Source organism: Arvicanthis niloticus, chromosome 20 (assembly GCF_011762505.2).
Source record: "Arvicanthis niloticus isolate mArvNil1 chromosome 20, mArvNil1.pat.X, whole genome shotgun sequence".
NCBI lineage: Eukaryota > Metazoa > Chordata > Mammalia > Rodentia > Muridae > Arvicanthis > Arvicanthis niloticus.
The window spans coordinates 13,334,594-13,342,630 of NC_047677.1; the positions used below are offsets into that span (position 1 = coordinate 13,334,594).

Below are 8,037 nucleotides of genomic sequence, written 5' to 3' on the forward strand. Positions count from 1 at the left end.
AAAGCTAGATATCTACAACAATGAATGACAGAAAGCTGACAAACTCATGGAAACTGACAAATTCTCTACTGAATGAAAAATGAGTCAAGACAGAAACTAAGAAATTCAAGACTTTCTAGAATTGAATGAAAATTAATATACAGTATACCCAAACTTATGGGATACAATGAAGAGTGTTCCAAAAGCAAAATCGTACGCACTAAATGCCTACATAAAAAACAAACAAACAAAACTAACCAACCTACAAACAAAACCATAAAGATCTTACACTAGCAGCTTAAATTTACACTTAAGTCTCTAGAAGAAAATAGCACAATAATAGTCATTAAAAGACTCCCAACCCTCTCAGAGTCCAAACCATGAACTAAAGAACATAAGGCAGGCTGGACCTAGGTCTCCCTACACATATGTAGCAGATGTGCAGCTTGGTCTTCATATGGGTCCCAAACAACTGGACTGGGGGCTATTCCAAAAACTGTTGCCTGTATGTGGGATATGTTCTTCTAGCTGGAACATATCTGGCTTCAGTCGGAGAGGAGGTGCCTAGTTTTGAAGAGACTTAAGTGCCAGAGTCAGATGAGGTCCCAGGAGGGCCCCATCTGCTCAGAGGAGAAGGGAGTGGACAATGGGGGAAAGATTGTGGGAGGGGTAGCTGGGAGGAGGGCAGTGAGCAGGATGTAAAGTGAATAAGTTAAAAATAAATAAATAAATAAAAGCCCAGGGTCCTATAGTTTTAATAAAAATTCTGCCAGATTTCCAAAGAAGAACTAAAGCCAACACTTAAAGTTATCCCACAATAAACAAACAAACAAACAAACAAACAGGAAGAACATTGCCCAATTCATTTTATGAGACCACAGTTACTCTGATATCCAAACTGCATAAAGACAACAAAAAGAGAATTACATGCCAATTTCCCTTCAGAACATAGAATTTAAAATACTCAACAAAGTACTTACAAACTGAATCCAAGAACACACCAAAAAAGATCATTCACCATGATCAAGCAATCTTCATCCTAGAGATGCAGGGATAGTTCAATGTACAACAATCCATGAATGTAGTTCACCATATAATCAAACTGAAAGGAAAAAAAAAAAGAAACCACATGATCATCTTATTAGATGCAGAAAAGGCCTTTGGTAGAATCCAATGCCACTTCATGATAAATATTCTGGAGAGATTAGAGATACAAGAGACATACCTAAACATAATAAATATAGTCAAAATCAAGTTAAAATGGAGAGAAATTCAGAACAATTCTTCTAATCAAGACAAGATTGTATACTCTCTCCGTACATTTTCAATACAGTACTTGAAGTCTTATCTACAGCAATAAGGGAACTATTATTATTATGGATTAACATAGTCAAGATGGCCATCCTGCCAAGAGCAATCTACAGATTCGGTGCAATCCTCATCAAAATTCCAACACAATTTTTCACAGATCTTGAAAGGACAAGCTTCAAACTCATATGGAAACACACACACACACACACACAAGGATAGCTAAAACATTCCTTAATAATAAAAGAACTGTTAGGGTTATCACCTTTTCTAACCTCAAATTACACTACAGAGCTACAGTAATTAAAAAACATCATATTATTGGCACAAAGGCAGATAATAGCAATCAATGTAATCAAACCGAAGACCTAGGCATAAATCCACATACCTACAAAGACCTGATGTTTTGATAAAGAGACCAGAAATATATGCTGGGAAATAAGACAGCATTTTCAACAAATGGTCCTGGTCAAACTGGGTGTCTGCACATAGAAGATACAAACACATTCACACTCACCACCCTGAATGAAACTCAACTCCAAATGGGTCAAGAACCCCAACTAAAATCAGATACACTGAACCCAAGGGAAGAGAAAGTGGGGAACAGCCTTGAATTCGCTGGCAAAGGAACAGACTTTCTACGCAGGACACCATTAGCACAGGCACAAAGGCCAACAATTAATAAATGGGACCTCGTGGAACTAAAAGGACTTTCATATGGTAAAGGATACCATCATTTGGATGAAACAGCAGCCTACAAAATGGGAAAAGATTTTTTTTACCTATTTCACATCCTATAAAGGGCAAAAATCCAAAATATATAAATAAAAAAAAAAAAAAAAAAAAAAAAAAAAAAACAACCCAACAAAACAAACAAATGAACAACTAGATATTTAGAAACAAATCGTCTAAAAAGTGAAGTATAGAATCTAAACAAAATTCACAGAGGAGGAAACTCAACTAGCTGAGAAAAGCTTGGGTCTGGGTCACTCCTTTAGTTTGCCCACTATCTCCTTCTGTAGAGTTGGAGTTGTACATGTGGATCTTGCTTAAATCTGGTTTTATTTTAGAACATCTCACTTTCTCCATCTATTGTGATTCACCTTAAGCTAGAGCACCCGAGCCCTCACTCCCTTGGAACTGGAGAATCACAGGAGCATCTCCGGACTCTCCCTCAGGAATCAGTGAGCTGGGTGCAAGGATCCTTTCTTGCTTTCCTTTAGCTCCTGAGCTGATCCATTCAGAGTCTCACTGTCCCCGCTCTGACTTGAGCTATTGCCCCCAGAAACACCAGGAGAGCCCCCGAGTCAGACATTCATCCCATCTCGTCACTTTCCTACAAATACACCTTGTTCTTATGCCAAGCAAGCAGACATTAGTGGGTTCCTGGTAGTGGTCTAGCTTGGCATTCTCCACTGGGCATTGGAATTAATGAACAAGCCCTTTTTTTTTCTACATTGGGGGAAAAAAGAGCAGCAGGAGACCCTCATAGTTAGAATAGATAATCTGATTCATCACTTGCATTATATAGTAGAGAAGCATAGACCCACAAGGGCTGAAGCCACTCAGAGAGGGCTGAGTCTCACCATAGCTCTTCCACTCCTTTAAAGGGCAGCATTAGAGTGCTTGACCTTCAGGTCCTCATATTTCTGGAGCAAGTCATCAGGGTCTGTCCTCACAGAACTATCTTAATTGGTCACTCTCATTGGCCATAAGTGGCATATAATCAGGTAAAGGACCAACAGCCACTGTCATTGTCCTACCTTTCCTTCTTACAGCCCCAACACTTCTACCCTGCCCTGCCTCCAGCCCCACCTTGCCCCTCTCTCTGGTCCACTCCATGTAGACCTCCTCCTTTTCTTCTTCTACATACTGGGACACAAAGCAGATCCCAACAGATACAAGAATACTGAAATATCACCTTGTGTTCTTTCTGACAACCACAGACAAAAGCTAGATATCTACAACAATATAAATGACAGAAAGTCCCACCTAGCCCCTCTCTCTGGTTCACCCCATGTAGACACTGGTTGTCATTCTACATCCTTTTACTGTCTTCTCTGATTTTGGCATTTAGCACCAGGGAGTTCTCAGAATGCCTGTGGGGATTTGTGATACACGAATGTCCACTCTACTTGCTTCTTCACAGTCACACTAAATCCCAACATGCATTAGAATAGCAAACAGTGGATATTATCTATAATATCCACTCTCCTGTCCCAAATCAATATCTTTTGACTGTCTTGATTCTGTCTCAGAAAACAAGTGTGGGTCCCCAAGCTGCTGGTTACTTATGCTGGCAGCAGTCTCATTCTGACACTGGGGTACCAGCCAGAGTCTGAAAAGATGCGGGTGTTTGGTTACAGGTCCTTCATCTGGAAGGTGGACTTCTTCTACCAGGACAAGCTGGTTGTATATACATCACAAACTATAGCTGGTGCTTCTGGCAAGGCATCACTGATTAACATAGGGTGCCTCACAAGCCTGCAAGAGTTGTGTGCGGCTCTTGTTGAAGATTGTGGGGGTGTTGCTTACAATCTATCAATAGGAAAAAGAAGAAGATGTAAAAACTACCTTGAATTCAGAGAGAAAGGAGGCTCCAGAACTACAAGGGTCATTGTTTTACCCAAAAGGTCCCTCACCAACACTTACTCAGCGTTTGGTTTGCTGTTGCGCTACATTGTATGGAAATCTTAACTATCTTGGTTCTGCACCTCTGGAAGACATTGCTGAACACAATTTCAATGCAGCTGGTCCAAGCGGAAGAAATACAGAATGTCGATTTGAACTTGAAGATGCTATTAGGAAACTTGTGCCAGGAGATGCAGACAAGCATCTCTTCTCTTTGGAAAAACCAGTTAAGGAATGTTAAGAAGGGAACTAGAACCTCGGGGGCACACACAGGCACCAGCTCCTCCAAAGAGGCAGAGCTCTGAGTCCTTAGAGAATAACTTCAGTGTTGCCCGGTGGTAGTGGTGCATGCCTTTAGTGCCAGCACTTGGGAGGTAGAGGCAGATGGCTCTCCGTGAGTTTGAAATCAGGCTAGTCTGCAAAGCTTGTTCCAAGTCAGCCAGGGCTACCCAGAGAGGAAAATATAAAAATAATAAGTTCAGAACAAAACAGCAGTATGCTTTGAACATCCTTACTTGAAGAGCTTACTATTTAATGCTATAACTGGAATATCACCAAATTTACAGCTTACTTACAAGTGTCCTAAAACATATTCAAAAGACATACAGAGAAAGAGTTCAAGTTATACAAGTGATTTCCAAACTACATGATATTTAAACATGTTTTTCTTTAGAAATACAGGTCCCAATTTGTTTCCTGTTTTTATTAGAGTAACCATGGTTTATTGTATATAAGATTAAAATAATGTTATTAGAAATATATGGTAATAGATAAGGTTCTAGCACTGATTGTTAATTTCTTTGTTATTTAGGATTACATGAAACTCAAACTTAGTCCAAAAGGAATTGGATTGTTTAAATATAATAATCTCCTTGGAATTATAATATCCTGTTTTCTGCTTTTAAGAGAAAAGGCAATTTATTACAAAGAAAAACTCTAGCACAGGTAATATAAGTCACATGTACTAATGATAGAAATGCCATTTACGTTGTATTTATCTCATAACAAAACTGGGGGCGGGGATAGGTTTTCTGAGAATTACCAATTAGTGGAAACATAATGAAAATTGTGTGTGAAACAGATTTTACAATTATAATTTCTCAAAGTAAAACAAACAAGCAAGCAAGCAAGGATGAATAGGCAGTAGCCAATCCTATCTTCAGCAAAATGATAACTCCTATGTAACACTTCCAATGTGACAGGAATGGTGGTCCTTCGTACACAGCGTGTCAGCATTCGTGAGACACAGTTACTGTCATCCTTTCCAGACTAGGAAGCTGCCAGTGGAACTGGAGCTCAGATCTGCTGAGTTCTGTCATGGCTTTGCATCAGAGCAGCCTTATCATGGCCTGGGGTTGGGCTCGTCCTTATTATAGGTGTTGTCTTAGAAGAACCTTCTAGTGAGTTAACCTGTGACATCATTTTGATATGATAATCTCCTTTTTTCTCTTGGTAGAGTCTGTCCTCATGGGGTTTCACAGTACCGCCCCTAGCCATGGGATAGAGAGAGTTTTAGCTAAGAGTCTATATCCTTATAAATGAACTATGCTCCAGTGGAAGAACACACACCCATCAGTGTTGGGACAACACAAATTAGTCTTCTTCTTCTTCTTCTTCTTCTTCTTCTTCTTCTTCTTCTTCTTCTTCTTCTTCTTCTTCTTCTTCCTCCTCCTCCTCCTCCTCCTCCTCCTCCTCCTCCTCCTCCTCCTCCTCCTCCTCCTCCTCCTCCTCCTCCTCCTCTTCTTCTTCTTCTTCTTCTTCTTCTTCTTCTTCTTCTTCTTCTTCTTCTTCTTCTTCCTCCTTCTCCTCCTCCTTTTCCTCTCCTTCTACTCTTCCTCCTCTTCCTTGTCCTTCTTTTCTTTTTTTTTTTTTTAAAGGACACCAAGTTGGGTGGGTAGAAAGGGGGAAATAGCTCCAGGAAGGAGCTAATATGATCAAAACACATTGTAAGATCCTCCAAATTCTCAAAGACTTACCTTTAAAAAAATCAATTATTCCCTAGATACCAAGAAATAAAATCTTAACTAAATGACTAAAAAATAATTATTCACAGAAAAATATTTACAAATAATTTTTTTCTACATGTGACACAATATACAGTTTTTGCTTTGGGGGATTTTATAAAATTGCTGCTTCTCTGTTGTACAAAGAAAATATATAATAAGATGGCTACTTTCTATACTGGATTTTATAGCATTAATACTTAATCTAGTGATTTTTTTTCCCTCCATTGGGTGTACAAGGCTGAATTTCCTAAAGCTAGTGAGGGTTGAAAGTGGGGCTACCTAAGTTATATGTGTCTTCACTGGAAAAACCGAACACAAGATCAGCCTTAGGCCATCTGGATCAGAGTATTTTCTCTGGCTGCCAAGAGTGCTAGAACTTTCTTTATGTTTGTAGGGAAGCACATAGAGGGTGGGGTTGTTGTAAGAGGAGACAGCCAGAAGGAGCCTTGGTGGGGAACGGTGGCCAGGCTGGCTACCTACAGATCCCAGCTCTTCCTGCATTCTCCCCTCCTGACTAAGTTTACCATTCCTTCTGCTGGACATGTCTTCTCTTTCTCATACCAGGTTTCTCTAGATGAAGGTTTTATTTAACACCTCCTCATTGAAACAGTGGGCTGTTCCTGAGAGGAAAGGGCCAGTATGGCTCTGCAATGAGCCTCAAGTCCCAAGCCTCCAGGGAAAGGCAGACATTCTGCTCACTACAGTTCACCCTTCTACTTGGAATGAAGTAGAAAGAGAATAGTTGTCTCTACACATGGCACCTGGACATGTTAAGGGAATACCTTAACAACCACAGAGATGCTGGGAGCATTCAGAAAGTGAGCGCCTGCCCAGCAGTCAGCAGTGAAAAGGTGGTCTTCCTCCTATTCATGGAGCCACTACTGTTCAGGCCTTGCTTTGAGACTCTCTCCTGCTTTGTAGAAACTGGTCGTAAAACTATTTGATAGCAACGCGTCTTTTCCTTCGGGTATATGAAAAACAAGAAAGGTCACCCACTAATTTCAAGAGTGAAACTTTTGCTCATGGAAGGGCAGACGTGCAGTGTGGTGGGGGGTGTACAGACAAGCAGGAAGCCACATGTTGTAGAATTACTTGCCCTTCACAAAGGCAAAGATAGATACACAGTCATTTGCCTTGATGGCATAGTCTTCCCTCAACAAAAGTTAATCACTAGACATGCAAAGCAATGCCCAGGAGGGATATGTCTCTTGTATAGGACATACGTAGGCAGTTTAGTTTAGTTCACAGAGGAAGAAATAGTAAGAGGCCAGAAGCAACCACTGATAGATAGCAAAGTAAAGCATAAGCCATATAGCATGGTGAGAACTACCTTATCCGATAGTCCCCCACACATACATCAACCTGCATTTTGATGTTATGAATCAATATTGTGGCCAGAGTCTCAGCATTTTGTGAACTAAACCCAGATAATTGGAATGGGCAGACATGTTTAAGAACCGCTCGCGTGGTATGCTTGGTCTCTTGAGCGTTTTTTTACCAAAAGCTTCACATAGAAGGTCAGTGGTCTGTTTCATTGAAAACAAGCTTGTTCTGAGTTCACGCTCTCAAGACAGGAAATGGTATGGCTAGCATCTAGTGATGAAACTTCTGCAGCTGTCAAGGTGGCTCGACTCAGGCCCTTACTGGGATGGGGTATAGCAGAGTCACAAAGGATTGTCAGCTTACTCAAGGCTGCAGCCTCCCGGGCAAATTGCTCACCTTCACTGACCCCAACATCTTCACTTTAAGCCACGGTGTTACCTTCACTGTACAGTCTTTAGAGCTCCATCAAGCTTTAAGTATGTTTAGGTTTTATGTATATTTGTTCAGTACATCTGAACTCTTCAGTTAACACTAATCTGTTCTTCCCATTTACAAAGTAAAATAAAACATAATATCCAAAGGTCCCCCTGTATAAGTTTTTAGGGGTGTAGATGCTAGAATATTGTAAAGGTCCATCTTGAATGCCTGAGCTGAAGCTTATCAAGTCTGGTCACGCCATGCACTAGAGAAAGATGCAGGGAGGCCTGGCCCGATACTGACATGCCCAAGGATGATATGTCCTAAGGAAGGGGCCCATGGCCAGGGCACACTCAAAACCTCTGAGGATGGT

The 8,037-nt window shown here is 40.7% G+C and overlaps 1 pseudogene; it reads left to right on the forward strand.

Annotated features, from left to right (window-relative positions):
- The first annotated feature begins 3,633 nt into the window (after positions 1 to 3,633).
- On the forward strand, positions 3,634 to 4,159 carry LOC117724690 (putative glutathione-specific gamma-glutamylcyclotransferase 2 pseudogene; annotated as a pseudogene).
- The last annotated feature ends 3,878 nt before the right edge of the window (positions 4,160 to 8,037 follow it).